Source organism: Eublepharis macularius, chromosome 1 (genome assembly GCF_028583425.1).
Source record: "Eublepharis macularius isolate TG4126 chromosome 1, MPM_Emac_v1.0, whole genome shotgun sequence".
In the NCBI taxonomy this organism is placed as follows: domain Eukaryota; kingdom Metazoa; phylum Chordata; class Lepidosauria; order Squamata; family Eublepharidae; genus Eublepharis; species Eublepharis macularius.
In genome coordinates this window covers 150,349,363-150,370,729 of record NC_072790.1, presented here as the reverse complement: position 1 = coordinate 150,370,729, position 21,367 = coordinate 150,349,363, and the positions used below count along the sequence as shown (strand labels likewise).

The 21,367-nt window shown below is 40.6% G+C and overlaps 1 protein-coding gene across 1 annotated transcript in view; it reads left to right on the top strand.

Moving 5' to 3' along the window:
• The first annotated feature begins 1,540 nt into the window (after nucleotides 1–1,540).
• GNG4 (G protein subunit gamma 4) overlaps nucleotides 1,541–21,367 on the top strand; it is a 40,598-nt gene continuing 20,771 nt past the window's right edge. Inside the window, exon 1 of the mRNA XM_054982053.1 lies at nucleotides 1,541–1,872. The gene's annotated coding sequence lies outside the window, so the exon portion shown is untranslated. The remainder of the gene's footprint in view (nucleotides 1,873–21,367) is intronic.

Sequence of the window (21,367 nt, the reverse complement as noted above, 5' to 3'; positions counted from 1 at the left end):
TATTCTCCATAGTAAATATGAACAGTGGATACACTTAAGGCATTGTGGACAGGTTTGGAAGCTTTGTTTAATGTTTGTCCATCAGGCACTGTTAAGGTACACTCATCTCTCCTTCACACTCTTGTGTTCGCTATGGGAACCATCTGTGTAGCTGTAGAAAACATGATTCCTTCTTAAGTGTGAAGCAGCTTACTCACCCTTCACTTGTCAAGTTGAATTATATTTTGATAGCAGATGACCTTTCCTTACTTATTAAATCTAAAATATCAATGAAAAAATCTGTTTCAACTTTGTTAAATCCACATGTAGTTCTTTGTCACATCTTTTATTTCATGTATAAAAGAGGAGGTATAAACTTCTTTCGGAACCTAACACAAGTGCAGTTACTTCATTTTTAAAAAACTGGATTTAATAGTCCTATTTAATTCTGTGCGCACACACATGCACGCTAATTTTCATGAGACTAACCAAAATATTGTGCAAGCTTCTGAGTTCCCCCAAGCGTTTCCCATTAGATTGGAGGTCCAGTAGAAAAAAGGGGGAGGGGTTACAGTGCTTCTGGGCATAGTGAGTTATTCCCTGTAGCCGTAGTTTCAGAAGCCATATACCAAGAACCTGTGACAGGTTTAATTGGATTATTTCGTGCTATATGCAAAGAGTGGCTGAGAGAAAGAGAGAAGGAAATGACTACAAAGTAACAGGCACAATATAATATCCCGTTGTTTATCGTATTTTGCCCTAGCACTTCTTGGAATACAGCTGTCTTGTAAAGTCATAACAGGAAAAAACAGTAGTCCTTATTTACAAATACATGAGATTATGTACTAAAATATCAGGAAACAGCATGCGAATTTTCCAGTTCGCTGGACCTCTTCCATCAGTTCGATACAAAAGAAAACAGTCCAGAGGCACCGTAAAGCTTGTTTTTTATTTTGCTGCAAGAGACTTACACAGGTACGCCTCTGAACCAAGCTTGGTAAAACCACTACGGGGGCGGGGAGGGACCACACAGCAGTTCAGGGCGTGGTGGACTCCCACAGCCTGCTGCTTGAAGAACCTTACTAATGGGATGCTGCGGTTCCATTTTAAGACTCGCCTCAAGGCTCTTGAAGCTTCAGACGGAGAGATTATTCCGCCGTCTGAAATCCCGTTTTATGTATTCTTCCTCTCCCCATTTGTGTGTTTGTGTGTGAAGGGCGTAAATGAAAACCTTTGGCAGGTTCTTGGGCCTCGAAATATCTAGAATATTTTGGGAAGTTCCGAAGACGTCTTTGGAGCTCTTTGTAACCCGTGTGCAGGCACGGCTTTCGGGACAAAACGTAATCTGCTGAATTTCTGCTTAGAAATTTTTATGGAAACTACAGAGCCCCTTCCTGGTAAATGTGGGGCGGGATCTCACGTCCTGTTACCATCATCCTTTCCGAGGGAGCCGAGCAGGCGAACCTCTCTATGACGGACCATGCCCGGGGGAAGACAGGAGGAGCCCGAAGGTTCGAAGCGCGCTCCTTCCCGTTTCTCTGACGTCACGAACTGGAATCCCTCTTGGTGGGGAGGCGTGCGCGCGCGCGCGCGCCCAAAGGCTGCAAAGAGCTCGCAGGGGGATCCACTGGGGCTGGGGGTGACGGAGCCTGGAGGGTCCTGGGCGCCTCCTCCGGAGGGGGCGTGGCGGGCCACAGGGGAGCCTTCGGTCGTGCTCTCAACCCCAGCCGCCGCAGCGCTTTCCTTCTCGTGCAGTCAGCGGCCAGGAGCCTCCCAGACATGTGCCTCAAGACGGTCGTGGCCGTAGCCGGGGCGTGAGCGTTACCACTTCGAGCTACTGCTGGTTCTGCATTCTCCGTGCTTGGATCTCAGGCTCCGTTGTGCTCTGCAGGGGTGAGTCTTCGCACGGAGATCCAAGGGAATATGTGCGTGGTGATGAACGCTCCACACCAGTGGCTGGACTGGACAACGTGTTTCAAAAGCGCAGGGGGGTGGTCCGTGGGTGGAAGCTCTGGGGACTAGGATGTCTCTTCCCGTCTTCAAAACGAGTTGGTAAAATGCTGGGACTCCATGCCTACCCTGTAATGTGTGCGAGAGAGAATTCTCTTTCTCTGTCAGTGTGTATGTTGCATATGCTTGTCTATTGGCTCTGGGTCCTGCCTGTCAAAAATACAATGTGTTGCTCCTACATATTTACAGGATGCATTTCAGGTAAACGCTCAAATGTTATAACTTGTGAAACAATGCTTAAGTGGTGAAAGAGAGACTTTCTCGGGCAGAATAGTATCTCTACATCTTATGGCTTCTTATAAAGGACAAGGTGGGTTTGCATTATATTTTCTGACAGAAAAAAATTGGTGGGTTGTGTACCTGTTTGATCTGGAAGAGTGACTCCCTGACCTCAGAAATTTTGGGGTGAACAACAACAATTCAACGTAAATGTACTTTGTACTTGCTCAGATGTATTTTCTTTTGTTATCTACAGGCTTCTGGGGCTGAATTTTGGTGAGCAAGACTCAAATTAAGGTTTAGGACAGCATTTATTTGGCTCCAGTGCCCCAAACACCATAACATCTACCTGGGAAGAATGTGGTGTGGCAGCAATACAATACAGCAATACAGGCTGGCTGTTTGGCCAGGTGTGCCAAAATCAGGCTAAACCCCAGCTGCACTGCCAATGCCTTGAACTCACTTTGTTCTATTGGACAAAGGACTGGCATTGCATATTGAGCAAAAGGATGTGGTGAGTTCCTGTTTGGCACACTTACCAGGGGTTACCTGCCTCTGCTGTAGGTATACTTCAGGAAATTATCAGATGACAGACTGGAATACAGGAGCCAAGGTGCCCCTACGTCACTTTAAATGCATCAGTGCTATACATTAATAATTAAGGGGTCCCATGTAATTAGCTGGCCATAATTATCACAAGCCTGGATTACGGTAATGTTTTATACATCCAACTAGTTTAATAATAATAGGAGTTTAGTATTGTTGGTTCAGTGAAGGATGCCTGTCACTCAGTCTGTGTTGTCAGAGTAGCCCTATGTTTACCTAGGCTGTTGGGAAAATGTTGCCTTCTGGGTGCTATTGTGATGATGACTGGAAGACAGTTATTATGTAAAATACAAGACTTCTTAGGAGTAATTTCAACGTTATGAATATGGAGGCAGCAAAAGTTGTATAAGCAGCCAAAAAAGGCAAGAAACCAATTTTGAGGGCCCATTTCTCATCATGTTTTTGCTACGTCTCAGCTTTGTTAGTATACTTATCAAGATAAACTTACACTGAGTGCTGATCGTGCTTACTTGATTTGCAATGGAAAGCATTGTTAAAATAAATCTGGATTTAAAAAAAAGAGACAGGCAGGCTGATACCATCTTCTCTGGTACCTATTGACGTGCAAGTAGAAGCTTGCACTGCAGCAGCTATCCTAACATCTTGTAAGAGGCCAGGCAGGTCAGAACTAGCATGAAGCACAGTAAAAGCGTAATTAGGAAGGATAAGATGGTTTGATGTGCTATCAAAATGAGAAACTTGGAATTGGTATTGCTGACGTAGCTTAGGGATTCTTCCTACTTCTCCATTATTGCAAAAGTAATACCTTATTTAATTTCTGGTCTGTACATTTTAAGTAAATTAATGAAAAGAAGATTTTAAATCTCAAAGTATTAATGAGGTAATGAATCCTATACAAATAGGGACGTATAAAAATTCATGGGGGAATAGCCTGCCTTGCAATTCTTTAGTGGGGGGGGGGACAGAGCCCAATTTCCAGTCCTCATGATCCTGTCACAGTAATCCCAAGTATAAGGCAATGAGTGATCCCCCCTTTCTTTCATGACTGCTTCTCTGCTTCAGCAAGGGAAAGCTAGGAATTTTTTGGGTAGAGACTCTTTCATGTCTCCATCCCCTCCCCTCAGTTTCCACTGACTGTGACATTATAGATAGATACATGCTGTAAATGCATACATAAATGCTAGCTAGTTTCCTCTAAATATGCAGAAGAAAAGTCAGCTAAACTGCAAGAAACCTCAAGGTCAAATTTACATCCTAAGTCAAACTATAATCAACGCTCTGCATCTAACATTAACAAACCTTTTTTTAAAAAAATCAACATTTTCAACATGCATCAAGAGTTTGGTTTTGGTACCGAGGATGTCCAGCGTTTTACACCAAGCAACATGTTCACAGGCAGAAGTTCTGAGCATGTGCTCAGTAATATGAGCTGTTGGCTCAGAGGGAACAAGTTTATTTCTTTGATAGCAAGATGGACCTGAAAAAAACTGAGAGAAGTTGACAAGACAGTCAAGAAAAGTCCTGTTCCCATGCTGAGTTGGAAAACGAGTGCCTTGAGGTAGATGAAAATGATTGTGAAAAAGGAGCCATTTTTCAGGTGACAAACTGATATCACCAAAGATATGCCTATGAGGTAGCATATTTGATAATGATGAATGTAGATGGTTTGTAATAGGTGCATTAGATACATGGTGACGTCGCCCTGGTACATAGGGGTTCACATCCCATGTAGGGTGGGTCTTTTTAATAGTGCGGGGAAAGAGTCTGCACTCATGGTTGATACTGGCATCTAAATATTAGGAAATGTAAACAGGAGTCTTCTGTTTTATTCCCATAAGGCATTCATAGACTGGTGCCCATTTTGTTAGATGCCTTTCATGAGGTCCTGAGAGAAAATTTAAGTTACTAGGTATAATGCTGAATTCTAGAAACCCCAGGGTAACACTTTCAAAAACATCAGTTCCACAGTTAGGTGATTTCCTCACTGGGATGAGTTTCTGTGGTGTCCCTGTTGCTGCTGTGATTGCCAACAAAGTAAAGCGGCAACAGGGCTTCCACGTGGCAAGTTGTCCTGCATTTTCCCTGCTCCAGTCCCCTGGCAGCATCCATCACTCCTGCATAGGTCTGCCAGCCAACAACTAGCAACTGCTGCAAGTCTGGGAGGTGCGCTGTCATTGCAATGGCATTACATCACTTCTGGGGGAAACCTGGAAGTGACTTCAGTCTGCTGTAGGAATCATCAGTAGCTCCATGGTTTTACCATATAGTTACTAGCATTTCCTACTAGACTAATGTCACTTCCAGGTTTTCCCAGAAAGTGACATGATGCCATTGCAACAACAACAGCATTTAAAAAAAAAATTCTCCTGCTGGTGGTGGAGAATCCCCCTGATGGAAACATGGCAAGCCTAGCCCTGAACTATTTAAGTTTTTTTAGGATTTTTAAAAAAACAGCTGTTGAGTATTCCTGGCATTCATTTCATTTCTGAAAGCATAAAGGGAAAAAGATATCTCTGCAACAGAAGGGCTAGAAACTTAAACTTTAAAAAAATCCTAGAAATTCAGAGAATCTGGTGTGTAGATTGTTATAATGATATTCAGTTACCAGTGAGAAAAAACAAGAAGCACCCCCCTCAGTGGCAAGGGGAGAAATAGTCTCTGTGGGATCACAGGCAGGCAACATGGCTGTTGTGTTGGCAGGGCTAGGAAAATCCAGACTTTCCCACCCACATGGCAGCCATCCAGGCTTTGCTGCAATCTTTCCAAAAAGTAGGTTTGGAAAAAATGACAGAAAGATAGGAGAAAGAAGCTTATGACCCTATTAGGAACTTATTATTACTTACTTCATTTATACCCCATCTTTCTCCTCAGTGGAGATCTACAGCAGCTTATATCTTCCTCCTCTATTTTTTCCTCACAACAACCCTGTGACGTAGGTTAGGCTGAGAGTGTGTGACTGACCCAAAGTCGTCTAACAAGCTTCCATGGTACAGTAGAGTCTGCCAGATCCTAGTCCAAACCCACTACACCACACTTTTTATTAGTTTATCATACAACATAATAGGCCATGTATTTATATTACAGCTACTTGCTCAGGCCAGGGACTGGTAACTCGTCAAAAGTGCCATCTGAGTGACTCCTGATTTGCTCCCATCAAGTGCAGGAAGCCAGGGTCCCGGATCCACATTTCCGTGACTCAAGTACAGGATCTCCATCTTTGCAGGATTTAACTTGTTGACTTTGTCTCAACCATCAGCCATGGTTTCAAAAGCATGCTCCAGGACATCTGGGGCAGATCCAGTCCAGCCGTCCATCAACAGATATAGGTGGGTGTCATCTGCATAGTGGTGGCACCCAAGCCTGAAACTCCGCACCAACTGGGCGAGGGGGCGCTAAGGTTAACCTTTCTCAGAGTCAGAGAACTTTGAGTGGCAGGTTACTCCAATGCCTAAGCTGAGAGAGGAGGGTTTTTTCCAGTCCTGGCAGAGAGAGAGAGAGAGATTCTGTGAGGAGAGTTGAGAGATAGAGTCCTCAGGGAAAACAGTTCCAACACCAGTAGGAGAACTGGGAAAGTTGCCCGCAAATTTGGGTAGAATGTGCAGACTCCCAAATGGGCCAAAAGAGAGGGGTAGATCTTCTAAGGATAGGAGATATTCCCTTCCCAGTTAAACAAGGAAATAGTTCTGACAGTAGAGAGATCCCTGGTTGGGTGTGATTGAAAACTGTGGAGATCTTCAGGTACAGTTAAGAACTGAAGGAAAGCACTGGTGTGTTAAGAGGGGGCTTGGGGCACTTGAAAGTAGGTATCACTCTTCCTAACCCCAAAAGAGAAAGAGAATACTAAAAAAAAAGTATGGGGCGTGGCGTCGGACACGACAATGGCAGATGCCTGAGAATGGAGCTCTGATCTTCCTTACCCCCCCGCCCCCGATTAAAAAATCAAACTTTAAGAGTCAATTTGAACTAGCAAAGCATGGGCAAAACTGCCGGAAAAAAGAGTAAATCCGCAGTGCTACTAGCTCTTTAAAATTGCTTACATCGAGAAGTGAAAGCAAAGACTGCCCAAATGTGGGAAATAGCACTTCAACTAAAATGGCTGCTACAAGTGAGGTGAACAACGCCGAAGAACTACAGGTACCGGATAATGAAATAAGCTTAAAAATTGATCGCCTTGAAGACAAGATAGCAGTTAGAATTGAATCCTTATTAAAACAACAATTAATTGAAATAAAGAAAACATTGCCGCAAATAGCCCAGATGGCTGAATCTGTGTTAGAACTTGGCATAACTCTGCAAAATGAAGTGTAAAGTATGCAAGCTGAAGAAAAATTGGCGAGAAGCAAATTAATTGACCTTGATGATAAAATGAGAGAGAATAATTTAAAATTTCATGGCTTTTCTGAATTGGTTGAAGAAAATACTAGCCTCTTAGTTTTTCTAGCTAGATGGTTTGCTGAGTAAATCAATTTGTAGGAAGGATTAATGCCAACTATAGAAAAAGCTTACAGAATTGGAATACCATTTGGCCTTCAAAATGGCACAGGCAGAAATATAATTGTTAAGTTCCTAGATAATCTCACAAAAACAAACATTCTGCAAGAAGCTAGGAAAAAAGGTCATTTCAGCTTCCAATTAAAAAAAATTCAAGTATATCAGGATTTATCCAGAGAAACGCTTGAAGCCAGAAAGGAACTTAAATCAATTGTAAGCAAGAGGCAAGAAGCTAACATTAGATACAGGTGGCCTCCTCTAACAGAATCCTAGTACGTCTTCAAGGGAAAACATACCATGCGTCTGATCTTGACAATGGTTCCCAGCTTCTGCATGATCTCCATCTGGACTCTCAAAAAAGTCTTCTGGAGAATCCTCGCAAAGAAAGCAATCTGAAACAAGCTACTCTTGGAAAATGGAGTAAAATATCCATCAAGCAACTTTCCTGAAGGAAAAAGGACTCTGGACTTTCTGGACATAACCTGAACTACTTAAAACTAAAAGCTACAACAATGGCACTTGGGGGGAGAGGTGGGAGGGAGGATTATCTGGAATCTAAAGCCCTTTTATACCAGTAATCCCCAGATATAGGGTACAGTTTGCCCTATGTGACTGGTCATTTAACCAGTTAACTTGGTGGATAACATGCTGTGTTCTTTACTATTTTCTCAATGAAGTTGAATTCTTTCTATTACTGCTCACTTTTCTATCTCTATTTCTTCTTTCTTCTTTTCTATTTTCTCTGTGAGTTCAAGGGGGGAGGGGGAGAGAGGAAACAAAGAAAATCAAGGAAGTGTTTAGATTATATAAACAGCGAAAACTGTTAGCATCATCGCTATTCATTGCTATACTTTGTTTGCACTGTTACTGGTTAAAATTGAATTAGTAAAAGTTTCATTTACATTTTGTGCCAGGTTTGAAAATAACTTTGCTAGAAAAAATAAAAGATTTACTATGTTATGCAGTCTACCAAATGAGAATATGGCATATAACTAAAACTACTTCTTTCTTTACTCTATGTTAACCAAAGTGCTGTCTTTCAATTGTAGGGGGCTAAACAACAGAATCAAAAACAAAAGAGTCCTGTCAGCCCTCCTAAAACAATGTCCTGATGTGTTCTTACAGAAGACTCATATCAAATCACAGACAAATCTGGTTTTTCACTCGAGTTGGTGGGTACATCAGTTGCAAGCCACAGATACCTCCAAATCTTGGGGTGTTGCTATATCAATGCCAAGAAATGTTAGATTTATTAGTAAAGTGATTGAAAAAGATCCAATTGGCAGATACATCTTTGTTAAGGTTTGTTAGTCTCACAGAAAATTACACTGGCATCATTGTACGCCCCAAACCAAAATCAGATTCAGTTTTTAAATAAGAAATTAACAAAATTGCAATCTTTTCACAAAGGTGAAATCATAATTGGGGGAGATCTAAATATAATAGCAGACTATAATCTAGACCATTCCTCCCCAAAATATAGGTGTAAAGGTCAGTTCAAAAAGAATAAAATTTCAAAAACAAAATCTGAACTTCTACAAAAAATATTCATAAATCTTAATTCCTCCATTGGTAAAACCTGTAATTTCATAATGGAGAAAGGTTCTATGCCACCATCCTGGTCTGATTCCAACATTATAGTTATCCCAAAACAGGACAAAGATCTCACCAATCCCAGTTCATACAGGCCAATTGCCCTACTAAATCAAGACGCCAAGATATTTACAGGGGTTTTGGCAAACAGATTTAAAAAAATAATTACGAATTATATCCACTTGGACCAAACTGGTTTTATGCCTCAAAGGCAAATGACTGATATTCATAAATCATTAAGCATCATAAATTACTATAAGAATACTCACAAAGAGGCCATTCTTTTAGCCTTAGATGTTGTAAAGGCGTTTGATAGATTAGAACCAAAATTTTTGCAAACTCTCCATTACTCTATGGTCTTTGGTACCAAATTCTTAAAAGCTCGCCAGATGATTTATGCTTCTCCCAAAGCACAGCTAAAAATAAATAGTTTACGCTCCAATGATATCACTCTGACTCGAGGTACAAGACGGGAGTGTCCCATCTCTCCCTTGTTATTTGCTTTGGCAATTGAGCCTTTAGCAAAAGATATTAGACGTCCCCCTGATATCAAAGGTATCCAAATAGGAGAATCTGAATATAAAATGAGTTTATTTGCTGATGATATGGTTTTGTACCTCTCCCAGCCTGAAACCTCTTTTAACAATCTTACCCTTGTGCTACAAAAATTTGGACAAGCTTCAGGCTTAACAATAAATCATTCCAAAAGTGGACTCTACCTCATCAATCTTTCTTCAGCCACCTTAAATAAAATCAAAAATCAATTATCTTACAAATGGGTGAAGACTACATGGAAACACCTGGGTGTTAAAATTCCTTAGAGTTGAATGAAATTTTAAAATATAATCATTTAGAACTACCTCAATCACTATTCCAAACATGTAAGCAATGGAATTATAAGAATTTATCATTATTAGAAAGGATACATTTAGTCAATAATGTTTCCAAAATTTTGATTCTACTTCAGAGTTCTACTGATCAAAATCCCTTCAAAACTACTTAAAATTAGCAAAAGAAACTATCAAATTTTATCTGGAATAAGAAACCCAGAATAGCTCATAGAATCCTGATTAGACCCTCAACTTTAGGTGGTTTTGGCTTGCCAGATCTCAAGACATACTATGAAGTTTCCCAGTTAAAAAATTTGCTAATACTACTTGACCCAGCTATACAAACAAACTGGAAGGAAATAGTACAATACTACACCTATCCTAAAAGTGACCAAGAAACAATTTGGAGCTCTTCAACTTCCAGAGCTCTAACAATTAATAATAATCCATTCCTTAACTCAGTTTGGGACAACAAAAGACCAAAATTATCAGCACCAATTTCACCTCTCTCTTATTTTACAGGTCAAACTTGGTTTACATCTGCAGAAAATAGAGAATCATTTAGTATTTGGAAACAGGCTAATTTAGTGAGACTTACTGATGTTACCAAAAATGAAATTATTTTGGAAAAATCAGAACTAGAAGATAAAATGGGAGCAAGAATCCCATGGTTTGAATATTTACAACTGAAGCACCTTATTGAAAGTGCAACCATTAAAACTGTTTTGAATAAACCCTTAACATATTTTGAAAAACGATAAAAAATGACGTAGATCATAATAAAGGTATGATATCAAAATTATACAAAATTCTTTCTGCATCCTCAGCTCTAGACAGTATGCCTTATCAGAAAGCCTGGTAGAAGGATTGTAAAGGAAACCATACAAAAGAAAAATGGAAGGAAATTTGGCAATCATACATATTCAGTACTAATATAGTGAATATCCGCATGCAATCAATGAAAATCATTACTCATTAGTATTTAACCCCTGCCAAGCTGCACGATATAAATCCCAACATTTTTCCAAATTGTTGGGAAAATTGTTTGTGGGAATGTGTTCACATTAACCAATCTGCATTCAAAAGCTGTGGGAACCGTAACAATGTCAACTTCAGTCAACAAAAGACTCTCCTCTGCAGAGTCTGCACCGGACCCCAGCTCTCTCTCTCTCTCTCTCTCTCTCTTTCTCACAGAGGAATGAAAAGAAAGCAGAATGAACTCAGCAGCTTAACCTCCTCTGCAGAGTCTGGGCCAGGCCCCAGCTCACTCATTCTCTCTCTCTCACACTCACAGAGGAATGAAAAGAAAGCCGAATAAACTCAAAGCAGCTTGGCCTCCTCTGCAGAGCCCGTTCTGGGTCCCAACTTGCTCTCTCTCTCTCTCTCTCTCTCTCTCTCTCTCTCTCTCTCTCTCTCTCACACACACACACACACACACACACACACACACACACACACACAGAGGAATGAAAAGAAAGCAGAACGAATTCTTTTTTAAAAAATTTTTATTGGTGAGTTTATATTTCATGTTTAATACATACATTCCCATCATATCTAATTTACTCTAACCCTCACCCTTTCCTCCCCCCTCCTTATCGAGTTCCAACAGCTTTCCAACCCTTAACGCTTCTTATTACTTAACTTGACTTCACTTATATTCTTCTATAACACATATATCATAATATCTCTTACTCTAAGCATATTCAAATTGTTTTTATATATACTATATTAAAATCACTAATCCACCAATGTATCCATTTTACTCTTCCTTGATTAAATTCTATATTCTAAGTAAGATTTGCTTAAACATAATACTAGCTTAGATTGTAATAATTAAATTCCCCCTTAATGGTAAAGTCGCGTATCTCTTCTATTTACAACATCACATTTTAATAGTTCTCAAACTGCCACAGTTCTCCCTTCACATCCCATTTTTTTTCTAAATATTGTTTCAGTTTCCCCCAATCAGCAATAAATTGTCCTGGATCAAGATCTTTAAGTTTTCTTGTCACTTTGTCCATCTCCGCCATGTACAGCAATTTATAAAACCAATCTTCTATAGTTGGTATTTCTTGTATTTTCCATTTCTGCGCGTACAAAAGTCTTGCTGCTGTGGTCATATAAAATAACAATGTTCTGTACTGCACTGGAACACCTTCCATTCCCAAGTTCAGTAGCAACAATTCTGGGTTCTTATTTATTTGGATTTGTAAAATTTCATTAATTGCTTCAATTATATCTCCCCAGTATTGCTTAGCTACCTCACAAGTCCACCACATATGATATAGTGACCCTTCGTGCTTTTTACATTTCCAACATTTGTCTGACATATTAGTGTTTCCTAGCGCAATCTTCTTTGGTGTTAGATACCATCTATAGATCATTTTGTATACATTCTCTTTAATGTTCGTACAAGTTGAAATCTTCAATGTGTTTTTCCACAGGTGCTCCCACGCCTCCATTGTTATTTCTTTATTGAAATTTACTGCCCACTTCACCATCTGGACTTTTACTATTTCATCCTCCGTATGCCATTTTAGAAGTACTTTATAAATCTTTGAAATTTCTTTTTTGCCTTCTTGTAATATCACTTCTTCTAATTCTGAGTTTTCCATTCTTATTCCTCCTTTTAAACAGTCCAAATTGAAAAGATCTCTGATCTGTCTATATTGAAACCATCCATAACAAGGAGACAGCTCTTCTTCTGTCTTTATTCTTATTGTTGAATATTGTATTTGTGTTATCTCCTTGTAGGTCAAATGTTGCGGTTCATTGTCGACAGTTCTTGGATCTATTACTTCATACGGAACCACCCATGAAGGAATTCCATCTTCCAAATAAACCTTATACTTCTTCCAGATTGTGAAGAGGCTTCTTCGAATATAGTGGTGCAAAAACATAGAGTCTGCTTTAACTTTATCGTACCACAGATAGGCATGCCATCCAAACAACTTTTTGTGTTCTTCCAAAGCCAGCAATTTACGGTTTTTTAATGTTATCCAATCTTTTAACCATGCCAGACAAATTGCTTCATAGTATAGTCTTATATTGGGCAGTTGCAAACCACCTCTTTCCTTCGCATCCTGTAATACTTTCATTTTCACACGTGGTTTTTTGCCTGCCCACACAAAGTCTGAGATTTTCCTTTGCCATTTGTCAAATTGTTTAGAGTCTTGGATAATTGGGATTGTTTGCAACAAGAACATCACACGTGGTAGAACATTCATCTTTACTGCTGCTATTCTTCCCAACCATGATAAATTCAGTTTGTTCCATTTTATCAAGTCTCTCTCTATTTGTATCCACAATTTCTCATAGTTATTTTTAAATAGATCTATGTTTTTCGCAGTCAGTTCAATACCAAGATATTTTACTTTGTTAGTTACCTCACAATCCGTTATCTCCATTAGTTCTTGCTGCTTCTGCTTGGTCATGTTTTTACATAGTATCTTCGACTTCTTTTTATTCACATAAAATCCAGGCAAATCTCCGAACTCCTTTATTTTGTCTATTATTTTAGGCATATTCTCAATTGGATCGTCTACTATTAACATTATATCATCCGCAAATGCTCTGACCTTGTAGGAAAATTCCTTTATTTTTTGCCTCGAATTGTATCATCCTCTCGTATTTGAATCATCAGTATTTCCAAGATCAAAATGAACAACAATGGAGACAGAGGGCAGCCCTGTCGTGTACCTTTGCTTATTTTCAACTTTTTAGTTAAGTCGTCATTCACTACAATCGCTGCACTTTGGTCTCTATAAATTTCTTTAACTGCTTGTATGAACTTTGCTCCCATTTGCAGCTTTTCCATAGTGGCAAACATAAAGTCCCAGTTCAGATTGTCAAATGCTTTTTCTGCATCCACAAAAAAGAAACCAACCTCCCTATCACAGTGCTTATCATAGTATTCAATAGCATTTATTACTGTCCTTAAATTGTCTTTAATTTGTCTATTAGGTAAGAATCCGGCCTGCTCTTCTGCAATAAATTCCAACAGCCATCCCTTTATCCTTTCCGCCAAAACTTTTGCAAATATTTTATAGTCATTGTTCAGCAACGAAATTGGCCGGTAATTTTTAACATTGGTCAGATCCTGTCCATCTTTCGGAATCAGTGATATGTTAGCTTCGTTCCATGAATCGGGAATCTTATGGCCTTGCATAACTTCATTCATTACCTCTCTCAAAAAAGGTGCCAATTTGCTAGCCATCATTTTGTAGAACTTTGCCGTCAGTCCATCCGGTCCCGGTGCTTTCCCTAATTTCGTGGATTGGATGGCCTCTTTTATTTCTTCCTCTGTCACTTCCCTATTTAATTTTTCTTTCCAGTCCTCTGACATCGTTGGAAGTTTCATTCTTTCCAAATACTCCGCTATTGAATCTCTATTCACTTCTTTTTTCTGGTACAGTTTTACATAGAATTTATAGAAAGCTCTACTAATAGCTGGTTGGTCCAATAATGTTCTGTCTTCCTCTCGTATTTTAATTATGGTTTTCTTCTCTTTTTTCTTTTTTAATTGCCAAGCTAGATATTTGCCAGGTTTATTTGCACCTTCAAATGTTTTTTGATTCATTTTTTTCAAGTTCCACTCCAACTCTTTGTTATTCATTGCCGTCAATTGCTCCTGCAATATTTTTATATCCTGATATATACGTTTCTTCCCTGGTCTTTTCTTAAGTTGTATCTCTTTGGCTTTAATTTTTTCGATTATTTCCTTTCTTTTTTCTTCTTTTCTCCTTCTGTCCCTTGCATTCAAGCCCATCAATATTCCCCTTATTACAGCTTTGTAAGTGTCCCATACCTTATGAGTTTACACATCCTTATTTAAATTGTATAAAGAACTTGGTCTCCTTTCGTAGCAACGCCATGTTATCTTCTATCTGCAGCAAGTCTTCATTTATTCTCCATCCTCTTCTTTTAGCATTTTTTCCAAATCTCCACATGATAGGATTGTGATCTGAGCCTACCTTAGGCATTATCTCCACATCTCTAGTCCACAACATTAGTTCTTTGGAAGCCCAGATCATATCGATTCTTGATAGAGTAGCATGCCTCGCAGAATAAAAGGTATATTGTCTGTTTTTTGGATTTTGTCTCCTCCATACATCTTCCAGACTTTCCTGTTCCTTAATCGCAAAAAACGACTTTGGCAATAGTCCTCTTTTTTTTGGTGCAATTTTAGATTTCTTATCTTCTTCCAAGTTTGTAACTCCATTGAAGTCGCCTGCCAGAATTATTTGTCATAGGTCAGCTCATCGAGTTGTTTTTGTAAATCCTTGAAAAAGTTTTCTTTCGCGCTATTGGGTGTATAAATTCCAATCACCAAGGTCTTCTTCGAGTTCCAAATTATTTCCACTGCTAAATATCTAGCTTCTGCATCACTTAAAATTAATCTTGGCTGCAGTTCCTCCTTTATATACAACGCAACTCCTCTCTTCTTTTTGGAGGCTGCAGCAAATTCATTTCCAAGCTTTACAAATTTCAAATACTTTAAATCCTGCTTTCTGATATGTGTCTCTTGGAGACATACTATGTTACATTTTTGTTTTAAAAGCCAGTGGAAAATAGCCTTACGCTTACAAGGTGAATTTAGTCCATTTACATTCCAAGATATTATTTTACACTCCATGATCACATTCTTGTACTTTTTGGTAAGTCCTTTTCATTGTCCCTAATAAAGTTTTCCATCTCGTGACCCCACCTGATATTTCTCCTTACTCCACCAAATTCAAATGCCAGTCCTTCTGGTATTTCCCATCTGTACCTAATTTTCAAATCCTTTAACATGTGGACCAGCTCTCTGTATTTTTTCCGCTCCAACAACACCGCTCTGGGCAGTTCTTTCATAACTCTCACCACCTTCCCGTCGACTTCTAATGGTTCCTGAAACTGTTTGCTTACGATTGACTTTCTTGTGTTTCTGGTCGTAAATTGCATGATCATATCCCTTGGTAACTTCTTCTGAGCTGCAAATTTTGAGTTAATTCTATATGCCACGTCCAGAAGAGCTGCAACCTCCTCTTCTTCTTTCCCCAGGTAACCCGCCAACATTTCTGTAATCTGCTCTTGGGCTGTTTTTTCCACAATTTCCGGAATCCCGCACAATCTGAGTTGATTTTCCATTTGTTTACATTCAGCTACGGCCATACTTCCCTTCATTCCTCGCATCTCCATTCTCTGCACGTCTGTTAAGGTGTCAACCACATTCTCTACTACATTAACTCTCTGCTGTGTAGCTTGCAAGTCATTTTGTACTTGATCCATTTTTTTTGTGAGTTCTGCCATCTCAGATTTTAATGCCGCTTTAAAGTCCTTAAAATTCTCCTGCATCATTTCTTTAAGCTCTTTATTTCCTTCTGAAACTTCTTTATCCAAATTCTCCAGCGCGGTTTGCCACTCCTTCTTCGACATCATGGGGCTAGCTCTACTTCGCTCCCACGTGTCTGCTCTTTTCCTCAACTCCGTGGCGCTAGTTTGTTGCTTTCTGTTTTTTTTAAAAAGTCCAGATTCAGTTTATTTTTTAGAGAAAAGAGTTTGCGTAGTCCAAAATGTCGGGCGTTTTTTCTCTATGGTTTTATATTGAAGCAATCGCCCTTACCTTCACCAAAGATGGCCTACTTCCATTTTCCTTGAAGTCACAGCTTTACCCTGTTTCAAAATGGCGACCTTCCACTTCCGTTGTTAACAAGCCGCTTCTTGCCAGTCTCTTTATGATTCTGACGCACTTCCTGTTCCTCTTCTTTTCACAGCAGTTCTCGCGATATTAAAACTTTCTCACAGTCTGCTAGCTCTTCCTAGCTGCAGGTATGTAAACAATAATCAATTTTCCGCATTAACTTCTCTTTACAGTGTCACTTTTTAAAATTTAATTTGCCGGAACTTCCTCCTTTACATAACAAGTCTCTTGCAGTTTTTAGATTCTCTTTATCACTTTATTCCTTTTTATAATCTGTCCCGTATTAAGAGATAGCAATCTTTACCTTCTTAGACGTTTCTCTTGGGTTGTAATCGCTGCTTCAAGTATCCAATTAGTTCTTACTCCCTTTTCAGTTTACTGAAGCTTGGGTATGTAGGTCTTATGCCAGAAACTGACTCCAGAGCCACTGCAGAGATTTTGGCAACCTTTCTTCGGGTGGGACCTCAAGAGTGGATGGGGGCTCGTTGTGTAGAACCCCCCTCACACCCGAGATCAATGCACCCTCAGGTTCTTAAGCGTACTTGCCTGTTCTCCACCTGAGAACAGGGGGCTGCGGGAAGTTGGCGCCCCTCCAGCCTCCACAAACAGCGGCACGGACAGCCCAGCTCCCTGAGCTGCGTTAGACCTCCATGAATCCCAAACTGGAAGTCTCGAAAGCAGAACGAATTCAAAGCACCTTAACCTCCCTCAAAGCACCTTAGCCTCCTCTGCAGAGCCCATGGGAAGGAATCACATGGGCAGATTCCAGAGCTGCTGGAACACCGTCCCAGGGTGTTCCCCCTCAAAAAAAGCTCTGATACTTCTGTAATTGTCTTGTTTCTTTGTTATTTGTATTACGTTTAGCAAAACGAAATAAAAAATAATTTTTAAAAAGTATACTCAAGTGCTTGGGGGAAAAACAAGGGAACAACAGAAGCCTTAAGTAACAAGGAAGAATATAAGAACTGAAGTCTGAGAATGTTCTGAACTTTACCTTGGTGAATTAACAACAACATTCGATTTATATACCACCCTTCAGGACAACTTAATGCCCACCCAGAGCGGTTTACAAAGGATGTTATTATTATCCCCACAACAAACACCCTATGAGGTGGGTGGGGCTGAGAGAGCTCCTAGAAGCTGTGACTGACCCAAGGTCACCCAGAGGGCTTCAAGTGGAGGAGTGGGGAATCAAACCTGATTCTCCAGATTAGAGTCCCTCACTCTTAACCACTACACCAAACTGGCTCACCTAGATATAAAATTTCAACTCCTGATTTCACTTAACCTATCCCCTCTAATGTAAATAAACTAAATAGTTATGTTTGGATTTTTAAAAATGCCTCTGTGACTTTAGGATGAAGGAACGTCGTAATTGGTGGCAGTGCTATGATTCGAAAATAAAACCCACAACTAGTTTGTCCCACCACAGATTCAAACTGAAATAAGAAAATATTTTATAAATTTGTGAGGAATTACCACAAAATTCCTGTCAGAAATGGCACCACCATATCGACCTAGAGAGGTATACAGGGGTGAAGGAGAGGAAACATCTGCTAAGGGGAACCCTAGTCAGGAGGTAAAAATTATGAGGATTAAAGTTGAATTGGCAACAATTGAAGCAGAAAAGGCCAGAATTGAAGTGGAGAAAGAACGACAAATACAGTTAGCAGATAGAAAAAAAAAGAAAAGGCCAGAATTATGGCAAAAAAAGAATTAGCTTGAATGTCACAGCAAGAGAGAGCGAAAGAGAGCGAAGCTGAGAGGGAACATGAAAAAGAAATGTATAATATGAAGACGAGGGAAATTCAGTTAAGAGCAGAATTGCTGCTTCCACAGAGAGGTGGGGAAAGTAACTCAGTGGAACGAAAGAAATTTCCACGTTATCAAAAAGGGGATGATGTGGAGGTATTTTTCTCCAGTTTTGAACAAACTTGTGGAAATTTTAGGGCCCCAGATGAGGACAGAATGATTTATTTGCACTCAAAGATTTGTGGAGGACTGAGCGAAGTATACTCAGAGATGAGGAAATCTCAAATTATTTGCTTTTTAAGGAAAGAGATTTAGACTGACTGCTGAACAAAGAATGGAGAAACGTATGCCCAGCTAGGCTGTTGTTTGGACAAAGCCTTAAACAGATGGGTTGAAGGATGTAAAGATATTTGAGGAACTGAAGCAATTAATAGGCTAGTGCAGTTTTACAGATAAGTTCCCTCACAACTGGTTTCTGACAGATAAAAAATTAAAGACAGTCAATGAGACCGCCACTTTATTGGATGAGATAGAAGGGGACTTGGGAGGATCTCTTTTCCCACCCACCCCCCATCAAGAAAAATAAAGTTTGAGGCACGTCAGAGAAAATTGAGCCATTTAAAACCAACCCTGTGAGGCGGAGCACTCCTGAACTAAATAGGAAAGGAGGGATAGTGGGCTTTCATTGCCAGGAAGAGGGGCACATGAAAGCCCATTGTCCAAAGCTGGACAAAGAAAAACAGCAAGCTTCATCTAAGTTTCTCATACCCGAGACCCTGCTAGAGTCTTACAGGTCTGGAAACTGCAGGAGGATTTAAATGGAATACTTGGAGCCTGTAGACATAAATGACAAAGAAGTAATAGGCTGGAGAGATACAGGGGCAAAAGTCACCTGAGAAAAGCCTAACTTAGTAAAGGAAGTCCAGTATTTACCAGGAAAAATATACAAGATTAAGGGAATTAGTGGCCCAGAGTGTGAGGTGAACTTGACAGAACTCCCTATTATGGATTATGGGAGTGTGGGGAGAATTGGGTGTTCCCATTTTGTTAGGGAGTGACCTGGCCTCACAAGCTAGGGTGTTAAAGTAATGACCAGGAATAGGCCCCAAAGTCTGGCTTCAGAGCAGCAAACTAAGCCTGAGACTCAGGAAGTTGTTAAGGATACCAGTTGTAGCCACCTATGCATCTTCATAATGCATATCCAAATTGGACTGTAATGACTTCATCAAGCAGCAGTTTGCTTTTGATTTTTGAACACTGATCGGAAATGAAAAAAAATCAGCACAATCTCTTGAAGAATATAATGTGCAAATATACACGTGTTAAATAAAATTCCACTTCCACTGTTGCATGGTGGGATCCAATCCTATGTGTTGCTCATTTTGCATTGTGGCATGTCTGCTCTTGGCTGTGAAGCAGGAATATCTCTTGTTTGAGAACAAGTGTATCTTTTGTTAAGAGTGACTTTGATCAGGAATGTACGAAGGAATAAAATGCATATGCAGCTTGATCAAAAACCAGGTACACGAACCATCTATGTGAGAAGTCTGAGCTCCTATAGTAGGAATGTGTACGGCTACAGGATAATACTGCACAGAGGCATACAGCCAGAAACCTTCCATTATGTTTGCAAAGCTGGATCTTCTCCTGCCCCCTTCTCCACAAATATAGGGGATGGGAAAAGTGGTGAGTGGAGGGAGAAAAGAGCTACTTTATTTCTGTTGGGCAAAATATATGAGTACTCATTAGGGCTGCCAGTCCCCTGGTGGGGGCAGGGGATTCTCCACTCGGTGCTCCCATTCTTTGCCCTCCATGGCCACTCACTTGGCTGTGAGGGGGGAAGGCTCTGGGAATGGGCATGAGGGCCAGTGTGCAGCAGGCACTAGGGTTGCCAGGTCCCGTTACCCTCCTGGCAGGAGGGGCAGGCTCAGACATTCACCATTTGTTTGCTTTCTTGGTCATGCTTTGCATGCATGTGCTCCTGGGCCTGCGTGATGATGCCACTTCCAGGAAGTGACATCATCATCCAGGCCCAAGAGTGCACCCTGGAGGCCTGTGCCCCTGCCTTTTCCCCCACCAGCCAGGTGAGTGGTGGCAGGAAAGGTGGGAGCAGGGGATCCCCACCCCCCACTGGGGGAATGGCAACCCTAGCGGACATGCTTCCTCTGGATGTGATAGCATCACTTCCTTAAGTAATGTCACTGCACCCAATGGTGGGCATGCTTCTGAGCTTCACAAAGATCCAGATTGGCCCCAGTGGAGTGTAGGAGCATGCTCACTGCTGAGCATGATGCTGTCACTTCTGGAAGTGACATCATCACACCCAGACGGGAGCACACACACAAGAAACTCTGAAAGGTAAGTGCCAGGCCCCCTTCCCATTGGGAAGGTAAGGAAACCTGGCAACCTTGGTACCCATAAGTGGTAACAGGGAATCAAGCTTGGCTATTTCAGCAGGAAAATGGAAGTGAAGGAAGCATTAATAAGCCCATCTCCCCTCCCCACACACAACTTTCCCCCCTCAAAAAGCAGCCTCAATGGCTGCATTTGGAAGAGAAAACCGTCTTTAAAAAAAACTTAAAGAACTAAACATAACGTGTTCTGTTCTAAATTCTGGGTTTCCCATTTTTATCAAGATTCTTCGCTGATGAAATATGTCAGATCTAGTGTGAGTCTGGTTTAGTAATTGATCCAGTAATAGAGGCATCCAAGGTTGATTGTTTCCACACAAAAATATTGTTGAACATGGAATGGTGGGGGGGGGGGAGAATGCACACATTATCCCATAATCATCCAATTTTAAGGTTGCTAGGTCCTTTTACCCTCTCAGCGGGAGAAAGGGGACCTGGCACTTAACCTTCACAGTTTTCTCCTGCTCATAAAGTATGCTCCTGGTGCATGATGATAACACTTCTGGAAGTGACATCATCATGCAGGCCCTAGGAGTGCTCCTGCGCTTCACACGAGGGAGTGCTTCCGGAGGCTGTGCTCCCTGGGAGGCCCATTGTTGCGCCTTTCCCCTCAGCCAGCAAGGCGAGGGGTGGGGGAGGCTAGGAGCAAGTACCCCCTGCCCCCACTGTGGGATCTGCAACCCTATCCACTTTATACGTTTTCTTCTACTTTGCTGCATTCTTTTTCAAGTAAAGTAAATAGTAAACAAAGGGAGAGTATCACGGTAATGTACAAATAAACAAAAACAAACAAGCCGTGAAATCTAACTAATGAGTGTCTCTATTGTAAATCA